Here is a 23,588-nt window from a genome sequence, read left to right as displayed (position 1 = left end):
TAAAGTTGGGTATAACCCTTTCACCCCAAGAACGTTTTGCTGTCATTTTCTTTGGTCACACTGAATCTATAGCAAACTTGCCCAGGGCTGAAACCCATTGGCAAGACAGCTTCTCACTCCCTCCTGATGGCTTCCCAGTTTAAGTGCCTGCATCTGTCTCAGGAGGAACACAGCCATTGTTTCCATTTCCAAGCATTCCCTCAAAGTCCACTGTGCAGGTCTGGCCCCACTTGGGGACAGTGGGACCTTTCACCAGTTTCCCTTGTGCTTTGGGCAGATGGGCTTCAGCAACTAGGAGGCAGACTCTCTGCTGTTCTCAGTACCTCCCACTCTCCACAGCACCAGCTCCTGTTTGAGGTTGGGAAGGTCTCTTCCACAGAGCAGCAGGAGCTGCAGAACAGTGGCTGATACCTCAATTACTTACATCTGTTTCAATCCATGGCCCAACCAGCAGACGGGGTTCAGCTGAGAGGCTCCCAAATCTTCCTGTGGCCACACCTGACAGGCCTGTCACAGAACCTCATAATTCCACTCCAATCATAACACTCTTCATGTTAAGTCAAAAAGAAAAATTTGAGCACCTACAAGTGCAGGTCACCTTGAAGGTCCAGCAGAGAGAGACTCAACCAGAGGCTCCTGGGGGCCTGTGGGTGAGGCCCCAGGTGTCCTCCATCTCATGGCCTCATAAGACTTATGGGCTCCAGTAACTACATACTTCCACCTACTCTTTATACCTACATGACTGTGGGCATGAGAATTGTAACACACAGAAAACAAAGTATAGACTTGTTTAGCCTGCAGAATGTAGGGAGCGTTTCTTTCTTTTTTTTCTAATAAGCAGAGAGTTTAGGTAGCTGGGTATACACTCAGCCTCAGACTATTACTTGGATGGTATCGCACATTTCACTCAGGCAACGGCTCTATTTTGAAGATCAGCCTCACATCTAGTGTGGACCCAGCAGAGGCACTCTTGGCAACTCACTACGTCAGGTCCTTCCTTGTCTGCAAAGTGACCACATGGTCTTCACTGTTAATTGAGGAACATGTGCCAGAAACTGGATCCATTTTGTTAGTTCTATAACTAGGCTGAGTTGTAGCCAGGTTGGGCCAAATGATCATGATTTAAGGCTCCTTTGCATATATGCACTTTCTAAATTGTGACTTTTACTCTCATTAAAATAATTTATCTTTGTCTTTATACATAGTCTCCCATATTTTGCTCCGTTCAATGGTTGTTCAGACTCTGCCACTGGACAGCTGACACAGGATCTACACATTACAGGCAGAAGTGGGAAAGGTGACACAGCCATTCTCCTAATGGACCTCTGCACATTTAGTTATGGGTTTAGAGCTCAATCCATTTTTGATTCATCAAAAAGTTAATTTATTAAAAGCATAAACACCACCTCTACTTTGAAATTGTTTTTATTTTAAAATTTAAAGACTTATGAGTCCTTTTAAAACATGAACATTTAAGAATTACTAGGTAAGTTTATCATACACATCGGTTTACAGCAGTAATTAGAGAGTGGTCAGATTTTCCAGGATAAAATGTCATGGAATTTAAATCACAACTTGGATCTTCAATGATTCAAGTGATTTTTTTATTCTACACAATAAGGTCTGGTCAGTTTTAATATGAAATTCCCGCCAAGGATACTCTTTTCTCAACCAAGTCCTTCATTATGACCATCATCTCACACAACAGGAGCTGGCCCAGGAGGCAATTCCACAGTGGTTGTTCCAGTCCCTGGCCATCTTTATGTAGCCATTCATACCCCAGCCTGGACCCTTCTCTTCCAAAAGAAGAGAGGGGTTTCCTTTTATTACAAAGAATAAAATAGCTTATCTTTAATATCAGTAACACCTGAGACTTAGCAGTTCACCAGAGTCCAAAACAGATTTAGAAGGAATCAGTCATTCCTGTTTACGGTTGAGTTTTAAACCTGCACATAACTTCTATCAACAAAACCTATCACAGAACTGCAAAATGAGAGGCAGGGAAAGAAAACTCTTGGGACCAGATATGCTTCAGAATTATGAAAATTTTCAAATTTAGAAAATGCAATGGTAACAAAACTGCATCAATACACTAGCAAGCTTGAGAATCATAACTCAATGTTATAATCAATCATTAACATGTCTGGGTCTACCCTAAGGAGGGTAAAGATTTCTGGAACTTTAGAAGTTTGCTTGAAGATTTGAGTACTTGTATCTAACATTGATTCCAAAAAGGGTTCCCTTTACAATTTCCAATAAGAGAATTTGGGGAATTTTATACCTGTTCTTGACCATCCAATATTTATTATCAACTGATTCTGTTCCTTCAAATCTGTAGCCAACCACCAGAACTTCGTGATCCTGGTCTTTGCTGCTGCACGTTGCATCATAATAAATGCCTGGGAAAGAAAAATTCAGTGCTGTGGGGAGGACCTCCAAGTCACACTTGGCTATCAATCACAGTGGAGAAGGCATTTCAAAATTCTGTTAAGGGACATCTTGTATGATTTAAATACAAGATTTCAAAGTCTAGGCTAGGGATTTAGGCTCTCATGTAGTGGTTGCAAAAATAGAAATCAACACAATCTCTTCTGCAGACAACTTATCAAAGAACCTAAAAGACCACTTATGAAAGTGCCATTCTATATGCAGATGTAAGCCTAAGGTATCAGCACTGAACACAGTATTACTTGAGCCAAGGGGTTCTCTCCAGTTTTAATTGCAGGAGTAAAATTCCCTGGAAAATTTTAAAGTTCTCACAACTGGGGAAAAAGTAAATTCAGCTATATCAGTTGAATTATGTAACCAATTAAATATATTTTTGAAGTGCTTAAATCATGGGGATATGATCCAAGTAATGGCACTGAAAACATCAGTCACACATATTACTGTACAGAAAGAGCAACTGTTAAATCCACACTCCCAAAAATTCTAGCTTGAATTCCACATACCGAAGAGTCAATCTTACTGTATGTCATGGTGGTTTTCCAGGTTTTCTGCCTAAATTTCTACACAGAAAAATATTTACCTTCTTTGTAGAACTGGAATGCATCCTGGCTTGCATCTATAGCAACAGAAATGGGCCCCACATTTGCCACTGTGACACCGAGGTCCTTCTCCTGGGCAGGGATTCTATAGTATCTGGTCACATTGGCAGCAGAATACTCAGGTATTTGCAGGGCTCATCCTTTCAAGATAAAGCGGAAGAAATTTGATTATTGAACAAATCCCAGGGAACAAGAGGGCAAGACAATCTGCAGCTTAATAATTTCCAAGTCATGTTTCTTATGAAGTATCCCAGGAGGTGAAATGCTATTAGTTGTTTTAAAATTTAAAAATTACCTGGTGTCTATTCAATGAGATGCTTATTTATAGCCTGCTGTATACATGAGAAATGTTTCACTCTGGAGAAATTTGTTACAGTATATAGAAAGCTATGTATATCACCACATAGCACAAAAATAGGGACAGCTATATAGCAACCATGTAAACAAAGTTATAATACCAACCCATTTTAAAAATAGTTCTGACAGAAGATAAAGAATCTTCAGTCTAAAATGTGAATTTTAAATATGATAGCTGTTGTCTCTGAAAATGTTCAGCTTTGATAAAAGGATAAGGAGCTCAGTTTACCTTTCCATGATATGGATAGGATTGCTCTGAGTCCAAGCCTCCATTGTCAAGAAGATACTGGAAGGCGTCATTCGCTAGGCCACCTCCAAGGCCACTGTTGCCTTGAGGTCCAGAGCAGTCTACCAAGTTCTGCTCACTGAAACAAGTTTGTCAGCTTTCCAGAACATCTGTCCTTCAAGGGCACCAGTTGCACTAAAAGCCCGACAAGAACCACAGCAACCCTGCAAACAAAATGAAAATGTTCTCAGTCTACAAAACAAATAGCAAGACTTTCACAACAGCCCTTTTATAAGAAAGCTCTTTTCAAAAATTTAGTGAACTGCATACTGTTCCACAGTGCACCAAGGCAAGGATGCCATTTCCTATTTGACTTAATTATCGGACAGAGATCTGCTCAGTACTGTCCTACCTGGTTCTTCACAGGAGTTACATAGCCTTTCTCTCTCCAGTCCACAGATGGGGGGATCTCTGCAAGGGGATGTTCTTGGAACACTTTCTCCTTCCTGTACTTCTGCTTTTGAAAGCCATTCATCACCTGCCTGAGTTCTTCATTGGTCTTCAGGGGAAAGGAAAACAGTGTGAGAAACGCAAGAGATTTCATGTTAAAGTACTTAGGAGAGGAAGCACCACCCACAGCTCAGCAACCAGTGCCACACTCAGCAAGTCTCCAAAGGCATTCATTGCCATTGTGAAGCTGTGATTTCCTAGGTTGTATTCTTGATTGTGCTTGTCAATCATTTTCACATTCTTCTCCCACACTGCCCTCCTCCCTACTTCTTCATCCTAGAGGTAAATGAAGTCACCCATCATGTTTATTGCTATTTAAAACCAACTCACCAATACCACCTGTATTTGAAGGCAGAGAGGAAGAGAAACCAAGGCCAGGATGGGCTGTACTTCAGGGAGCTATCTCCAGGGTCCACACCACAGGGATGGCCCCCCCATGTTGTGCTCAGCAAGCTGTGATTATAGCCTTGGTGAGACCGGCCTCAAGAAGTTACTCTGCACTCTAAATTCCCACCAGCACCGACCATTTTCTGCGGGGTCCCTCTGGAGAGTTTCAGATGTTACCAACTTTGCTAAATAGTTTCCCGTGTGTTGCTGTCCACTGGGACCACAGTGCAGTCAAACCAACACAACATGAAGCGCAGCTGAGACTAATTCCAAAGCACAGGGCAGTCAGCATGAGTGAAGGAAGCATGTTTCAAAAAGCTAGGACAGAAAAAAGAAATGAGTATCAGATTAGAGTGATCCTTTTAACAGGCCACCCTACTTCCTTCTGAGACATTAGAGCCACTAAAGTGGTGTAAAAACATTTAATGCATCCTCCCAAGTATTTACACTGGGCTGGGGAGGCGGTGGGGATGTGGGACCTGCAGGGCCGTGCTGCCCGCTCCCTCCTCCCGACCCGTCCTCGGATTCCAGATGCTTATGCCCCAGGCGCAGGGAGCGGCAGGCCCCCTAGCTGTGGGTACGGGGCTTAAGTGTCTGAGTGGGGCGCCGTTGGGATCATGGAAGAAGCTTCCTGGGCTCCCGACCTTCGCCAACCACGGCCGGTGGTCGTGCCACGCCAGGGCGAGGGCCAGTCCTCTGTGGCGGGTGCAGGTGTGCAGGGCCAGCTGGCAGGTGTGGGCCCGGGGTCTCTGAAGATGAGGTCTGGGGGCCTCCATTTAGGGCCAGGGATTCATCCTCCGGCCCCGCCCCACCACCGGACTGCGCCTCGATTGGCTGAGCCGTCTCTGGGCGCGCTCTCGGGCGATGGGTCCCGTGCAAGTGTGGGGACCTGGTGTCCAGGCTGAGTCCCTTCTTGTTACAGGGATGGTCAGGCCTGCCTCAGTGGACCCCGGGAGGCCAGCGCTGAGGAGGGTCCCGCGCCTCCCTGGGGACGCGGAAGCACCAATTCGCCGATTCGCGCGCTGGATGGCGGTTCACGGAGACGCTCACAGCGAGAGCCGGTGGGTTTTCAGCGTCACGCCGCGTCCTCCAGGCCCTGAGCTCTGGGTTACCCCGCGGAGCGCTGAGGCCGGCCTCATGCAGTCTAGTGGTTCCTGCTCGTCCTCAGCGAAGGCGGGCGCGGGAGGAATACGGAGCCCTTGACCGAGGTGCTCTCACAGTTTCAGGATGGGGCGCGGCGGGTTGTGGAAGAATGTGGGGTGGGGTGGCACCCCCAATAGTCGGTCCATGACAAGGATCACATCCTGGGAAGGAAAGGGGCCGGGCTGGGTGACGTCAGGGCAGGGGCGGCATTTGTGATGCTCCTTTCCTGTCTCCCCAGTCAGGGAGTCTTCATCCCTCTCAAGCCTTTCCCAAACCAACTTTAAAGTAAAATTTTGATTTAATAAAAGGAGAAAAGGCGAAAATTAGAAATTGCTTTATTTGCCAACACTGGTGGATAACTGTATCTCCCAGAGGGTCCAATGAGCTTTTCCTGTGATTTAATTTAAGTAATTTGCTTTAATGAGTTCTATTTCAATGGTTTTTTAATAATTTATATTGAATGTCAGGATTTAAATGACAGCTTATGAAAACGTTTTAAATGAAGGAAAATATATTCATATATAAATTTATATAGTTAATGATTTGAGGAGCATAATTTTTTGTAGAAAAATCCATGTTGAAAAAATAATCATCAATACCAATGTCTCTTCCCACATTGCCTTTTTATATGTATATTTTGAATTCTTTTTATAAAATGGTGTCAAAGTTCATGTGGGCTTTAAAATAATTTCTATTAAGGTTGAATTGAAAACTTCATTGAGGCACAATGAAATTCATATTTCTTAAATGTGATAGTATGTACAATACATTACAGTGTCTATTTTAACCATTTTTATGTGTATTCAGTGGCATTAAGTAAATTTTCATTGTTGTATAAACATCATCACCATCACTTTCCAGAACTTTTTCATCTTCCCAACCTACAACCTGTTAAAATAACTTTCCATTCCTGCCTCCCTCCCCCCAGCCCCTGGCACTCATCATTATACTTTCTGTCACTATGAATTTGACACATCTAAGTTCTTCAGATAAGGGAATTCTGTGTTATTTGTCCTTTGGTGCCTTGCTATTTCACTTAATGCCATATTTTCAATGTCCATCCATGTTGTGGCCTGTGTCAGAATTTCCTCTTTTTTAGAGGTGAATCATATCCCACTGTATGAACGTACAATTTGGTGTCTCCAGTCCTCCCTGAATGGATGTGTGGGTTATCTCCATGCTTGGCTAACCTGAATAATGCTGCTGTTGTACAAATGTTTGACATTCTGTTTTTGATTGTTTGAGCATTTGCCCCCAAGTGGAATTGTGGGATAGGATAATTCTAGGTTTAATTTTGTCTATGTTTTTCATAATGACTGCACCATTTTACATTCTATCAGCATTGCACAGGTCTCCAACCTGACATGTTTTGCAAATATATTTTTAAAATTTCTGCATGTTGCTTTTTCATTAAATTAATAGTGTCCTTTCATGCACAAAGTTTGAATTTTGATAAAGTGCAATTTGTCAGTTTTGTATTTGTTGTGTGTTCTTTTGGTATCCCACCCCAAACACTACTGCAAAATACAAACACAGTATCATGAATCTCTTACTTTGTGTTTTCATCTGAAATTTTATAGTTTAAGCTCTTATGTTTCTGTTCTTTGATCAATGTTGTGTTAATTTTGTATATGGTGCAGACAAGTGTTTCTTTAGGAACAATCATCATGTCCCTTTCCCAACAGTTTTCTCAGGCTAGTGCTATTTTTTTTTTTAGAGGGCATCTCTCATATTTATTGATCAAATGTTTGTTAACAACAATAAAATTCTGTATAGGGGACTCAATGCACAATCATTAATCAACCCCAAGCCTAATTCTCAACAGTCTCCAATCTTCTGAAGCATAACGAACAAGTTCTTACATGGTGCTTTCTATTTTAAAGTCTAAGATTGTTGGAGTAGCTAGTTAGACAGATATGAGCAGGAGGGGGTGTGGAAGGACAGGCAGGCTGCCCAGTTTCCACTCAGCCTCTGCCCAGTTTCCGCCTTGGGACCTCCCTGTCTGCTGCAGACCAACCCCTTTTGCACTTCAGCACAAACTGGTGAACAGAAGATATGGGTCACAGGGACCTTACTGATTTTTGAGCATAGGCACTTGAGGAAGACCTTGTCAGTAGTGAGCCTGAGGCCATCATGCCTATGGTTTTAGGCCCACTGTGGGTTTCTCTTAGAAGCTCGTGAGAATGACAACCACACACTAGCGCAGACACTGGAAGGAAGGGAGAAAGATAATCCAAAAGATAGTGTGAGAGTGACAAAATGGGAGGGAGGAAACTAAATATGCCCCATAAAGACACCATGCAAAACCCAGGGAGCGGCCACCCACCCTGGGGCTAGTCCCTCCTTGGTCTATGGAGCTTACTTTCCTTTCACTTTGCTAAATAAAAAGCCCCTGTATGTCCATTAATAGATGAATGGATAAAGAAGATGTACATATACACAATGGAATACTATTCAGCCATAAAAAGAAAAGAAATAATGCCATTTGCAACAAGATGGATAGATCCAGAGGGTACTATGCTCAGTGAAATAAGCCAACTGGAGAAAGACAAATACCATATAATTTCATTTCTTTGTGCAGTATAAAATCAAAACAAAACAAAGGAACAAAACAGCATCAGGCTCATAGACACTGAGAAGTGACTAGTCATTACCAAGAGGGAGGGGAGTGGGCAGGATTGGTGGGGAGGGGAACGGGGACCATTGAACCACTGTAATGTACATTCGATAAAAATTTTTTTAAAAAGCCCCTCAGGCTTATTCTCTATCATGTCTCTCCACTAAATTCTTCCCTTGGAGACAAAAAACAAGGAATTCCACAATCCACCTCTGGAGAACAAGATGACTGCAGTCATCCTGATTTTACAGCAAACTGGCCCTGAACCTCACAGATATAGGTCAATAAGTTTATGGCAAGCATCCTGCAGCAGTAGGTACAGGGAGCTGTTCTTGTAGCCTTCTCCCCACCTTCCTCCTTCCCACCAGAGTCTATAATCCATAACCTCTCCTTGGAGGCCAGAGCATCTCCTCTGCAAGTCTGACCTGTGCATTCAGCCATTAGCCTGACTTCTTCCCTACATGGGAGAACACCTCAGGGCACTGGATGCCGTTCACAGAAAAATGCACGTATAAGAAGTATTTGTTGCTTCCTTGGGTCAGAATGTGAGTTGTCTACTGAACTGTTTTTCACATGTGACTTCATCTGACTGTATTAGTAGTGATCCCAGAGTAAGATCAGATTTCTTATTCAGAAGGTGAGAAGGGAGAGGACAGACAGGTCATGAGAAATAACAAACATAATTCACTGGAGTAGAGTTAGTAACTTATTAAAATGTTCAAGGTGTATATGGAGTTTTCCTTGGTTTGTTTTTGAGGTTTTTATAGGCAATGTGGGATGCTTGACTACATGGTTCTATTTCCTTTGTGTGGTCTCAAAAATTTTAAGAGAACATTTTATGTTTTCTTTAGATTTGGTGAATGAATGAACCTCATTCGTGTAATGCCTGAGTGGTATTCATGCATTGTCATTAGAGCTAGGTTTACATTCTGAGTTTTAATATCACAGGTAAGGTGCAGAGGTTTTGTCTCTGAGAAATGAATAAGCAAGGAAACACCCAGGGGGGACGGGAAAACACCGTCCTGGAAGCTGGTCGGACAGGAAGATGCAGAGGACCAGCCCAATACGCGGAGCAGGTTTTGCCTCCCCTGTAACTCACATGTCTTCTCCTTTCAGCAAGACATCAAGTGAGCTGGCATTGAGGCAGGGAGCCTGGTCCCTGGGAGATGTGGTTTATCTCATGGCGGCCTCAGTGCCCTCATTTTACTTCTGCTAGTCCCTCTGGCAGCCAGAGTTCAGTCTGCCGAGAAAGTGTTAGGTCCTGGGGAGAAACGGGGCAACATTCCTAGAGATCAGCTTCCTTTTCTAAGCCCTTCTGGCCGGACCTGCATTTACATTATGTGTTCACTTTAGAGAGAAACCTGGTACCACCCTTGATTTTGTATACCCACTGCCATGCCCGTCCTCACCTGTAAAAAGGGCACACAATAGCACCCATCCCTAGGGTCATGGCTCTCAAAATGTGTCCCCTGACCAGTGCCATCAACAATGCTTGAGAACTTGTTAGAAAAACAAGCTGTGCAACCCCATCCCAGATTCACTGAATAAGAAACTTGAGGGGTGGAGGCCACTGTCATTTTCACAAGCCCTGCAGCTGATCCTGATGCACTCAAGTGTGAGAACCACGGTCACTGGGGTGTTGTGGAGAGTGGGTGAGGGAGCAGGTGTGGCATGCTCAGGACAGCCGCTGGTTCTGACATGATATTCAGCTGTTAGTGTCATCATCATCATCACTGCCACCATCACCGCAGGAATCCTTTCTAATAATGCTTTCATTTCCTGGAGTGCCAGGGACTCATACTTATTAGTCCCAGTTAGTTCTAATTCCGCCCTACCCTATTCCCATAACCTAGTTTCTGTCTTTATGGATTTGTCTGTTCTGGACATGTCATATAAACGGAATCGTAAAATATGTGACCTTATGCACCTGGCTTCTTTTACTTAGTATGATGTCTTCAGTGTTAACTGAACAGAGAATGTATCAAAAGTTCATTCCTCTTTCTGGCTGAGCACTATCTCAAAGTGAATACAACTTTTCTCAATTTGTGCATCAATTGAGAGACACTTCTTGCTTTCACTCTTTTGGCTATTATGGATAATGCTAGTATGAATATTTTTTGCGCAAGGTAGGAATTGGTATGTATAATTTTCGAGGGAATAACAACTTTTCCACAGTGACTTTATCATTTGAATTTCCCACCAGCAGCATATGAGGGTTCTAATTTTTCCACATCCTCACTAGTCCATCTTATTGTCCATTTAAAGTGATTTACATGCTGATAGGCAGAGGTGACATCACTGAGGCTTTGATTTGCATCGTCCCTAAGGAAGGGTGGTGTTGAATATTTTTGACATACTTATCAGTTATGTGTATATATTCTTTGAAGAAATGTCAGTTCAGATCATTTGCCAATTTTTATTGTCCTTTTATCATTAAATATTAAGAGTTCTTTAATATATTTTGGGTATTATGCATTTATGACAGGAATACCAGCAAAACAAAATCATTTGGTGTAACACTGCTGCAGATACTCCTGTTGAGCAATCTGAAGCATTGCACCCAACAGGCAACAAAACCTTCCTGGGAGTTGACCGCTCACAATAAATTGCTCCTTTTGCCCAGTTGATGAAAGGGGAGAAAATTGGGACTTGTCTGAACTTCTATTCTGTTTCATCTTTTTAGTTTTCCTTTGGATTTGAGATGCATGCAGTCATTTATGCCTTCTCTTCTTTCTCTTTATTATTTTGATTGAGATGGAGGAAAGCTATTGACATAATCATGTTTTGCTACAAATAGTAAATTTTGATAATCACGATAACAGAATATGTCAAAGCTTTTGTTTTAAAGACTTTCTATGAAACTGCCATGTCTGCATTAAAACACTCAGGGGAAAAGTGACAAACCAAGAGAAACAACAGTTTTCTTACCTCTGACTTCATGGTCTGACTACTCAATTGCACGGCTTGGACGTGTAGATACTCCAGTGTCATCTTTGGTGACATTAACTTTGGGCCTATAACTTACCCCCTCCAAGGCTTGGCTTCACACACTAAAAATTCAGGTAATGCCAATGACTTCACAAGGTTGTGTTAAAAATTATGTGAGGTAACACCACTTGTGATAGAAGCAGACATCTCCAGAATTGCTTCCTCAGAAATGGACATTCCCTTGAGCAATGACATTCCATCCAAATGTGAGCTAACAAGGCAGTGACTGCTGCTGCCTTTGAGATACTGTCCGTTGATCCTGTTGATTGCCGTTATCATTTGTCTAGAATCCTACTGTGAGGCATTAGGACATTTTGTAACTTGATTCAAGGAAACAGCATTCAATCACCATAAAACCATGGAGCTGGCATTTTTCTCATTCAGCATGGTCCTCTGCCAGATCGCTTCCAATTTCATCTCATTGTCCTCGGAAGCTCCTGTCTCCAGGGATTCATTTGGACATTTGTATGGATTTGAAATCCTCTAGGAAGGGTTTTGGTATTGTAGATTATGCTTCCCATTCCAACTGAAGAAATGTGGTGGGTGTGAGATGGCAGTTTTGTGGAATCTATGCTTCATTCTCATGACACTGGGCTGGATTCCAGGCCTAAGTCCAGAGTGACATGAGTGAATGACCTTGCCCTTACCCGTAGCCATTCAGTCAGATCTGTGGGACCAGGGGTTGGGGGGTGGGGCTCCATTTCTTCCTTTGCAAATTATCTCCACTCTTTTCCTCCAAGGGGAATCTGTAGGTGTTGGAGTGGGAAGGGCAAGGGCTTGGGATAATGACAGCACAATGGTGGGATTCAGGACATGATATTTTATCATTGGTCCATTCTGCTGATCCTTATTGAGTCCCTTTTATGTCAGGCCCTGTGCTGAAGAATCAATGATGCACAAACACTGGTACATCCCTGGAGCTTTGGAGCTGACATCCAATGGAGCATGAATCCATGGAGATAATATACAGGTTTGTTCCTCCTTTCTTCCACATTGACCTAATTATCTTGGAAGTGTCTCATTTTGTGGATTCCAAGTGGTGAGGTTTCCTTGTAACCATCTCATCTCCTGATAAAGGGAATCTCAGAAAGCACAAGAGCCTTCTCTTCTTCAGATTTCATCAGGAAAAGAAGTCCTGAGCAACATTAAATGCAAGCCATTCCATCCAAGGCTAATGTGCCCTTCATCGTGGATCAAATGTGCCTGGTTGATCCAGGTGTCTCTGACCACACAGCCCTCCTGCTGCTGCCTGGCTCTGCTCTGGCTCAGCCGATTGGGACCTGCTGTGTGGTCTCAATCAAGGAGGTATCTTGCTGCACCTTGACACAGCCTTGAGTCAGCACAGCAAATTCCTAGGGAGACCTAACTGTTAACTTTTGTGTGTACCCTTGTGTTTAACAGTAAGACAGGGCTGACATTCATATCAGAGAAGACAAGTAATGGCAGAGTGGTGAAGATTTTGAAGGTTTAACCAAATGACATAAGCATGTTACAGTTGTTTCTAAAGAGGCAAAATGTTCACTCTAACAGAATAAGTACAGATGTCCACCCCTGAGGGAATTAACAAAGTGTCTGGCATCATAAATGTCGTCAAAGAATACAAGCACCTCTGTTTTAGCTCCAGTGCTCTTCTGTGGACATCTGTCCTTCTCAACATGGAGAGCATTCCATCATCCAATCATTTAAAAATTCTTTTAACTCTCTCCTTTTCACCAGCTAATGAACATCAAGATTATCTTTTGTTTTCATGCTCAAAACTGCAGAAAACGTCTCTGCACATATATCTTTGTAAATGTGTACAAATTTTAAAATGTGAAAATTTTAAAATTTTAAGATTAATTCCTAGAAGGACAACTCCTTGCTGAAAATAGTTATTCCAATGTGTACTCTGACCTATATTGAATGAGAATGTCCATGTCCTCAAAGTAATCAATCAGCTCATTTTTTATGCAAAATATATGTAACTTGCATATCTTTTCTGAAGTGTTCAATTTCACCTTTACCATTTATAAAATCAAAGTATTATCTTCGCCATCCTGTTTCTCATTATCATGATCATGACCATAACTAATTGATGTTAACAGTATTTACCGTGGATTGAGATCCACTCACCAGGCGCCTTACCTGCAGAGGCAATTTCATTTAAGTCACTTGTCACAACAACCCTATGAGGAAAAAATTAGCCATTTTGCAACTGAAGAGCAAGTGTGTGTCACTTGCATGTCCTCAGGCAAGTAATTTGAGTGTCCTTGCTTCCACTCTTCCAATACGAAAATGGGAAGAATACCATCCTAGCATGTTACCCTTACCTATTACTTTAACTTGTGTAAAAAATTAAGCTAGTAGCTATCTGCAAGTTAATTTTTGGTGCCTGTGAATTAGTCAGGGTACAACCTGAGACCTGATGCACTGTTTCACTGGGCTGGAAAGGATGGCAGAACCAAAAGAAGCCGAAGATGACACCAGGCCTGGGTGCCGGGATGTCGTCCCTCAGCAGCAGCTGTGGAATTTTGAGTCAGTCATGTAACCTTTCTCTGGGCTTCAGTTTCCTCATTTACAGAATATCAATTATAAGAGGAAGAGTCAAACTTGATGGAGTTCAACCTTTTCTGGGTTTAAACACCTAGAATGGTGAGTTCGTTGAATCTACAATTAGGCTTTAAAATCTTTTGTTTTCTATTATCAGATTTACTGAGGTCTCATTACATCCAAAAAAATTCACCAAATGTAAGTGCAGGGCAATGAGTCTTGACAAATGCCTCTAGTTGTATAACCAGCACCACCACAATCATGGCAGAGGACATTCCTGTCACCCACAGGAGTCCCCTCCAGCCCCTTTGTCGCCCTCCCTGCCCCAGGCCCAGCCCCTGGCAATCACTGAGCTGCTCTCTGTCACTACAGCTTTTCTTTTATTAGAATTTCATACACAGGGACTCATAAACTATGTATTCGCTGAGTCTGGCTTCTTTATTTGGGCAGAATGCTTTTGAGATCCTTATCGATTATTAGTTCATTTTGTTACACTTTCATATTGGCTATTGATATTTCTTCTAAAACAGACTGTTTATATCCTTGTGCATTTTCTTTTGGGGCATTGATATATTCATTCATTATAAATCTTTAGAATCACATTTTTTGAGTCAGTGAATGATACGGAATGGCACAAGCCATGCTACTCATGCTGTTTTCCTGAAAGTCAGGAAATCTCATAGCTGGCTCCTGCTACTCTCTACTTTGATTTTTGCTGTTATGTTGTTAATAATTGGACTTATGTATGGGAAACATTATGCACGAAATAACTTGACCCTCCTGAAAAGGGGCAACTTGACCCAGGGCTATACCTAGAACAGTGATTCTGAGAATAAAAGTAATATTATGGGACCTACCGTTCCAGGCATTCTGCCACAAGTAAATGAGGCAGAACAACCCCAGCTTCCCATAAAACCAGATGCAGCTTGTCCTCCTTTTTATAATAATACAAACATGACAAAGATCAATTTTTTACAGAATTAGCTAAGAAAGAGTTATAGGAACTCGGTTCATGGAAAAACACAGCTTCCCCAGAAATCTATATGAAGCAACAAAGCAATAAAATGAGACTGGTAGTCCCCACTGCCCAAGGCCCCCCCTAATATTGCTTATAATATGGGAGGGTGTCTGTGCTATCCCCCTCGAGGAAAAAATTCTATGAGTAAGATAGGGAGATTTACATTTACCAATATCCCCTATATAAGAATTTATGATGGAAATATGATAAAATATTATTATATTAATGGAAAAGTAGTAAGAGCAGATTCTGTGTCATTGTTTGAAAGGATAAAGAGAGCTAGGAAATCATACTGCTTATGGACATGGGAGGAGAGATGCAAGGAATTAAAAATGTGGAATGAATATTATGATAGAATAAGATGCTCATATTGCATCTGTAAGATGGATGAAGATTGTGGAGACTCAGGTATCAGCCATTTTTATCCATCAATTTATTTTGGGTATAAACCTAAAAAACAGACACAGAGTATAGGATAGTATTAGAGAATATTTTAGAGATGAATCATGTAGCCTGAATTCTATATAACCTTAGATATAAGTCTTGAGCTTTGTATAACCTCACACGCTTAAAAGCAAAAATATAACCCACACTTGGCCGCACGTCATATTCTGTCTAGCACCTAGCATGTAGCTCGTAGCTCACATGAATCACTAATCAAAGCAGACAGAGGGAAAGTTAAAAATTAAATGTTGGAAGGAAAGTGCAAGAGGAAAATATCTGATCATTCTTAAGGGTAATGAGCTGGAATTATGCAGAAATTGAAAGGAAAGAGGATTATATTATCAGTGATCAAAGAAAGACATTTTGCAATATTTGGATTTAAAATACTATAAAAATAAAGACTGCTGGCTTATGCTAGGAGATGCCTCAACCTGATCTTAGGTCTCGTTTCTTCATTCGCTGCCACTGTCCTTTCCTTCATCATTCCCACCCTGGTTGGAGCTGGACTCCGACAATGGAAATCGATTTAATTTTTTTCTAAAGCTTCTTGGGGTTTTTTTCCAACTAAATGACCCACTTGGGGCTACATATGGCCGTACATACCACCATTCTTTCTCTCTTCTACCCTTGGCTGTGCTTCTTCCCTTCCCCCTCTCAGCCTGCTGTGCAGGATCACACACTGGCTATTTCTCAAGGTGCCCCCCACCGTGGGACTGAAGGGCTATGGGAGGGAAAAGAGAGGACAGAGCACTTGCTTCCAACCCCCACCCCCGGCACCCATCTAAAGGGGAGGTTTACTAGCCTCAGAGTCACAGCCCTGCCCTGCTCATTGTCCCCGAGCCTGTGCACCCAGTTTTGGGACCAGAGACCCACAGGACCAAGGCCTGGATTTGCTCTGACCTGAGGCCACAACTCATTTTAGTCCTGTGCACTAGGACATACAAAGGAGCAGAGGGGAGAGTGCTACTCTCATCACATTCTGTCTACTTACCACCTTAAACAGTCAGAAACCCCTCACAGGTTAGGCATTCTACACACTGGCCACTTCCACATGCTTGGAAGAAAGTGGTGCTGGGTAAGTGTGCAGGGTTTGGGCAGCAAAGGGTGATGGAGACCTCCTGGGACAGACAAGGTCATTCCTGCCCCACTCAGCCCCAGATGGGACCTAGATGCCACCCCTGTATCTCCTCTTGCCTAAGCTGCACTATAAGGTCATGTGCTGGCACAAGCCCACACCGCTCCCTGTCTTGCACTAGGAGGCTAGGAGGACAACCTTGATCTAGTTGATCTATAACTGTGTGCCTGGCTTCCATGGGGACATATCTATTGGCCTGGCATCAATTGCTTATTTCCTATGATATATGTACAAAACAAATATTTTTGTCCATTTGTGTGGTTGATTATGTAGATTCCTGAGAAACTTACTACATGAATTAGTATGTCCATGAAAACTTTCGTAAACATGTTCAGTTGCCCTCCAAAAATACTGAACTAATTTATAATCTGGGAGACAGAGTGAGAATCTTCCCCACCTTTATCATCTGGCCCATAATGGATGTGTTCATGGAGAATTTACAGATTCAAACTGTCTTGGGCATTCTTGCTGACAATAGTCAGTGCGTGGGGACAGGTGATGCTTTTGTCTTTAATATTAAAAATAGTTTAGCACCATCTATAAGGATCTGCTGAGCATTATTAATTTGTAAAAACAGAATCATGTGGCATTTCACTTACTTCTATGGATGTTTATAATACAAATCAGTATGAGTAAATAGCAAATTTTCTTCCTCTTTTCTGCCTTGTATCTATTTTATTAATGTATAGGGGTTCAGTGAAGAACAATTCTTGAATAGTCTCTAAAAATATTAACTTGTGTCATTCCTCCCACAAGTTCCATTCACATGATTTTTTTCTGAACACAAACATATAATTGTCTGCTTATTACTAAAATCCTAGTGCTGTAGTCAGAAACCAGAATGCCAAGCAATAATTGCACAGTGCAGACAACAATTACAGTCATGTTCAGCTACATGATGGCCTTATGCCTATCATACAAGACACAGTCCCCTCCCAACACCTGAGCTGGAGACAGCAGTGACCAGAGGGTCTGGGGACAACAGGAGGGCTGCAGTAGTGGCAGCACAGGGGGTAATGGTCCTTGAAGCCAGTCTCCCCTGCATGTTTGTAACGCAACAAACTTCTATCTATTATGGCTGAGCACAAGGGGTGTGAGACCCAAAATGTGTGTCCCAGGGCAGGAGTGCTTTCTGGAATATGAGGTAAGAGGGTAGAAAGGGGAAATCTGTGAGTGCTGTGCTGGTGAATAGGATGAGATCCAAATAGTAATGGGTCCTGAATATTTGACACCAAATTTGTCCTATTTACTCTATGCCTTATGGGTGAATACTGACCACTAAAGCTCCTAGGGCAGGGCTTCCTAATCTGATGTCCACAGACCTCTTGGGTTCATGGATAGACTTCAGGAAACCCTTATTAGTCATGGTTCTTTAAAGAAAAAAGAGCAAGTAGGATGTATATATAGAGAAAGGGAATTACTATAAGGAATTGGCTCAAAAAATTAAGGAGACTAAGAAGTCCCAAGATTTGCAGTCAGCAAGCTGGAGACCCAGGGGAGGTGATGGTTCAGGTCAATCCAACTATGAAGGCCAAAGAAATAGGCTGGGGAACCAGACTTATCAAGAAAAAAAGAGAGTTTACACACAAACACAATCAGAAATGAGAAAGGAAAAATCACTATGGACACCACAAAAATACAAATAATTATGAGAGAATACTATGAAAAATTATATGCTAACAAACTGGATAACCTAGAAGAAATGGACAACTTTCCAGAAAAATACAATCTTCCAAGACTGACCAAGGAAGAAACAGAAAATCTGAATAGGCCAATTACCAGCAATGAAATTGAATTGGTAATCAAAAAACTACCTAAGAACAAAACCCCTGGACCAGATGGTTTCATTGCTGAATTTTATCAAACATTTAGTGAAGACTTAATACCCATCCTCTTAAAGTTTTCCAAAATGTAGAAGAGGAGGAAATACTCCTTAAATCATCCTACAAGGCCAGCATCACTCTAATACCAAAACCAGGCAAAGACACCACAAAAGAAGAAAACTACAGGCAATATCCCTGATGAACACAGATGCAGAAATACTCAACAAACTATTAGCAAACCAAATTAAAAAATACATCAAAAAGATCATTCATCATGATCAAGGGGGATTCATCCCAGGGATGCAAGGATGGTACATTTGAAAATCCATCAACATCATCCACCACATGAACAAAAAGAAGGACAAAAACCACATGATTATCTCCATAGATGCTGAAAAGGCATTTGACAAAACTCAACATCCATTTGTGATAACAAGCCTCAACAAAGTAGTTATAGAGGGCAAGTACCTCAACATAAAAAAGGCCATATATGTCAAACCCACAGCCAACATTATACTTAACAGAGAGAAGCTGAAAGATTTTCCTTTAAGATCAGGAACAAGACAAGGATGCCCATTCTCCCCACTTCTATTCAGTACTGGAGGTCCTAGCCATGGCAATCAGACAACACAAAGAAAAAAAGGCATCCAGATTGGCAAGGATGAAGTTAAATGGTCCTTGTTCGCAGATGACATGATTTTGTATATAAAAAACCCTAAATAACCCATTCCAAAACTACTAGATCTAATATCTGAATTCAGCAAAGTTGCAGGATAGAAAATTAATAAACAGAAATTTGTTGCATTCCTATACACTAATGAACTAGCAGAAAGAGAAATCAGAAAAACAATTCCATTCACAATTGCATCAGAAAGAATAAAATACCTAGGAATAAACCTAACCAAGGAAGTGAAAGACCTATACTCTGGAACTATAAGACACTCATGAGAGAAATTAAAGAAGGTACTAATAAATGGAAACACATCCTGTGCTCATGAATAGGAAGAATTAATATTGTCAAAATGGCCATCCTGCCTAAAGCAATCTACAAATTCAATGAAATCCCTATCAAAATGCCAACAGTATTCTCCAATGAACTAGAGCAAATAGTTCTAATATTCATATGGAAACACAAAAGACCCCAAATAGCCAAAGCAATCCTGAGAAAGAAGAATAAAGTGGTGGTAGTGGGGGGGGGGATTACGGTCCCTGACTTCAAGCTCTACTACAAAGCCACAGTAATCACGACAATTTGGTACTGGCACAAGAACAGACCCATAGACCAATGGAACAGACTAGAGAGCCCAGATATAAACACAAGCATATATGTTCAATTAATATATGATAGAGGAGCCATGGATGTACAATGGGGAAATGACAGCCTCTTCAACAACTGGTGTTGGCAAAACTGGACAGCTACATGCAAGAGAATGAAACTCGATCATTATATAACCCCATACACAAAAGTAAACTCAAAATGATCAAAGACCTGAATGTAAGTCATGAAACAATAAAACTCTTAGAAGAAAACATAGGCAAAACTCTCTTGGACATAAACATGACCAACTTCATCATGAACATATCTCCCTTGGCAAGGGAAACAAAAACAAAAATTAACAAATGGGACTACATCATGCTGAAAAGCTTCTGTACAGCACAGGACAACATCAACAGAACTAAAAGGCATCCTACAGTATGGAAGAATATATTTGTAAATGATATATCTGACAAGGGGTTAACATCTAAAATATATAAAGAACTCACACACCTCAACACTCGAAAAGCAAATAACCCTATTAAAAAATGGAAAGAAGATCTGAACAGACACTTCTCCAAAGAAGAAATTCAGATGGCCAACAGGCACATGAAAAGATGCTCCACATCAGCAATTATCAGGGAAATGCAAATTAAAACCACAATGAGATATCACCTCACACCAGTTAGGATGGCCAACATAGAAAAGAGTAGGAACAACAAACACTGCCAAGGATGCGGAGAAAGGGGAACCCTCTTACACTGCTGGTGGGAATGTAAACTAGTTCAACCATTGTGGAAAGTAGTATGGAGATTCCTCAAAAAACTCAAAGTAGAAATGCCATTTGACCCAGGAATTCTACTTCTAGGAATTTACCCTAAGAATGCAGGATCCCAGTTTCAAAAAAGACATATACGCCCCTATGTTTATCGCAGCACTATTTACAATAGCCAAGAAATGGAAGCAACCTAAGTGTCCATCAGTAGATGAATGGATAAAGATGTGGTACATATACACAATGGAATGTTACTCAGCCATAAGAAGAAAACAAATCCTACCATTTGCAACAACATGGATGGAGCTAAAGGGTATTATGCTCAGTGAAATAAATCAGGCGGAGAAAGACAAGTACCAAATGATGTCACTTATCTGTGGAGTATAAGAACAATGCAAAAACTGAAGGAACAAAACAGCAGCAGACTCACAGAACCCAAGAACGGACTCACAGTTGCCAAAGGGAAAGGGACTAGAGAGGATGGGTGGAAAGGGAGGGACAAGGGGAACAAGGGGCATTACAATTAGCACACATAATGTGTGTGGGGGGGCACACAGGGAATGCAGTATAGTACAGAGAAGGCAAGTAGTGACTCTATAGCATCTTACTACACTGATGGACAGTGACTATAATGGGGTATGTGGTGGGGACTTGATAATGAGGGAAATCTAATAAGCACAATGTTGCTCATGTGATTGTATATTAATGATATAAAAAAAAGATTCAAAAGAAAAATTAGCCATCACAAGCCCACACCTTGTCAAGTTGGCTCTCATACACATCTCCTAAAACCATACCTAACCTCCAAATAAGGACAATAACAATGCCATAGTTTTGTCTAACATGATACAACTATCCTGGTGTAACCAAAGAACAACTCTACTCTCCTTAGAAGAGGGGGCAAGGTTCTTGAGTGATATCTACTCCGCCTGATATCCCAAAACTTAAGTACTATGATGTAAGCTCAACAATATTTAAATACTATGATATAAAGTCAATATGTCTTATGTTACACAATAAGCAAATAAGACAGGGGAAAAGCTGATATTTAGTGCTTGCACATTCACACATCCACACACACACACACACAAACACACACACACACACACATATTTGTAACAAAAGAGGGAGGAGATGCTCATCATAATTGCAATTCACATTTCTGTAATGGGTCACGTGGTTGCACATATCTGGTATTTATAATGACTTTCTCCCACTATCCATTTGATGTTCCCTCTGCCTTCAGCACCTCAGCAGCTTGTTGTCTTTAAATGGGGTGGTATCCAAACCTTCATTGTTGAAGAGACAGAGCAATACTAGTCCTGCCTGGACTGGCCCACTGTAATTTTTCCACTGACTTTCATCACAGGACACCGTAAGGGATCTCCTGTATTGCAGACCTACTCATCCTCACCTCACTTGTGGAGTAGTAGCCCAACTCCCCCTGGCAGTGAGAATCAGTCCACTCTGCCAGCACCATAACTACTCACTTTCCTATGGAATCAGAGGCATGAGGAGCCCAAAGATCTGGGCAGCTGTCTCACATAAATGGACTCATGGTTATGTCTTCTGGTGGAAGCATCCTTCCTTAGCAACTAAGACCTCTAAGCAGGCAGAGCATATGGCTGTGGGAACAGGAAGCAAAGAAAAGCTACTGGTGGGTCACTAGGGTAATAGTGAGTGGTGTCACTCCCATTGCCCACATACCTTTGCCACAAAAATCCTTGTCACCAGTTTTCCACTTAGGTCCTTCCAAATCCCTCTCAATTCCACTGATTGACCACAGCTCATGAATCAATATAATTGTATGTCTGGCAATTTCTCCTTCCAGGCAGAGTAAACAACCAGATGCACTGCTGATGTATTGCCCACAGGGAGGATTTCCCTTCACCATAGTCCTGCAGTTGTTCCAGAAAGAGCCTTTGTGCTACAACTGTTTGCCTTTAGGTGGTGTCTGTGTATCATGCGGCACCAGCTGTAAACCAGGCCAAAGTCTTCTCTTTGTCTACAGATTGTGGAGAACTCCATGGAGGTCATAGGTGTCGGCTGCGAGAGACAAAGCAGGTATGGGGGCCATGGGTTTTTTGGCCCCTTCCTAAGGTAACTTACATTTGCTGTCAGGGCATGATTATATCTCATCATGCACAGACCACTTCCATTTGATGATGGAGGGTTGCTTTTGTAAGAATAGAAATAGGTTAGCATAAGCATAGCCATCTTAAAAGCCTAGAAGCCATTTTCTGAGTATGTGACTTAGAAAGAAAAACTGGAACTGGGTAAGGCCTTGAAAAACAAGCTAATCATGAACACCAGATGGTGGGCAGCTGTGGCCTTTAGTCAGCTAACCTTGGTCAGCTAATCCTACATACCAAGCTTATCGTGCAGAACCTCCCTGACAATTGAGGAGTGGTCTTATCTTGCTCCTGCCTAACCCCAGGATGTATGTCTTGCAAGAATAATGTGCAGCTGTGGAAAATTACTATGAGTTAAGTGTTTTGAAAATGCTATATAAACCCTTGGCTTTGAGTGCTCGGGGTCCTTGTTGAGACCCACTGCGTCGGGCTGACTTGGACCCCAGCTAGCTGGCTGAATAAAGACTTTGCTTGAATTTACATCTCTATGCCTGTGTAGTTTGTTCTCTGGAGAAGCCTCGGAAGCCCGGACCCTAACAGCTTTGTATGTCAAACTTTGTGGCTTGCTCAGTTAGATAACACCCAGTTCATGATGGCAGCTCAAGGTACATGATAACTTAATGACCGATGGCTAAGCTTTCATTCTACTATGAGCCAATAGCAGGCCAAGAAAAGTTTCTCAAAAGGAAAATAGATTTGTTCCAAATCCTAAGGGCCTGTGCTTCATCTGTGGGTTCCTACCACAGGCTCTGAGCAGCACCCCTATCTGCCACAGCCACTTCAAGCACCTCTGATTATGCCCCACGTGGCAGAGCAGCCACACAGCAGCCTGGGCCTGATGCACAGCCTCCTCCTCTGGCCTCACTCAAACTAGCAGGGTTTCTTGTCAGTCAGTAAATAGGCTAGAGTACCATGTCCAAATGAGGAATATGTGGGCTCCAAATTTCAAAGATATCCAGGAATGGTAGTACCTCTCTTTGGCTGTAGAAGGGACCAGATGCAAGAACATGCACTGGCCCTTAGAAGGAATATTTCAATCTGCCCCACACCTCTGGCTCCCTGGAAACTTTACTAAAGTAAAAGACCCTTGAGTTTTGTCTGGTTTATTTCCTACCCTCTAACATGTAAGTGTCTTATCAGTAAGCCTAGAGTGGTTGCTACTCTTTGCTCACTAGGTCCTGTGGGTGTAATGTCATCACTGT

The 23,588-nt window shown here is 42.0% G+C and overlaps 1 pseudogene; it reads right to left on the bottom strand.

The window, feature by feature from the left end:
• Positions 1-1,489: 1,489 nt before the first annotated feature.
• Positions 1,490-5,303, bottom strand: LOC108384578 (procathepsin L-like; annotated as a pseudogene).
• Positions 5,304-23,588: the final 18,285 nt, after the last annotated feature.

This window comes from Manis javanica, chromosome 2 (genome assembly GCF_040802235.1).
Source record: "Manis javanica isolate MJ-LG chromosome 2, MJ_LKY, whole genome shotgun sequence".
NCBI lineage: Eukaryota > Metazoa > Chordata > Mammalia > Pholidota > Manidae > Manis > Manis javanica.
This window is presented reverse-complemented; position numbering and strand designations above follow the sequence as displayed.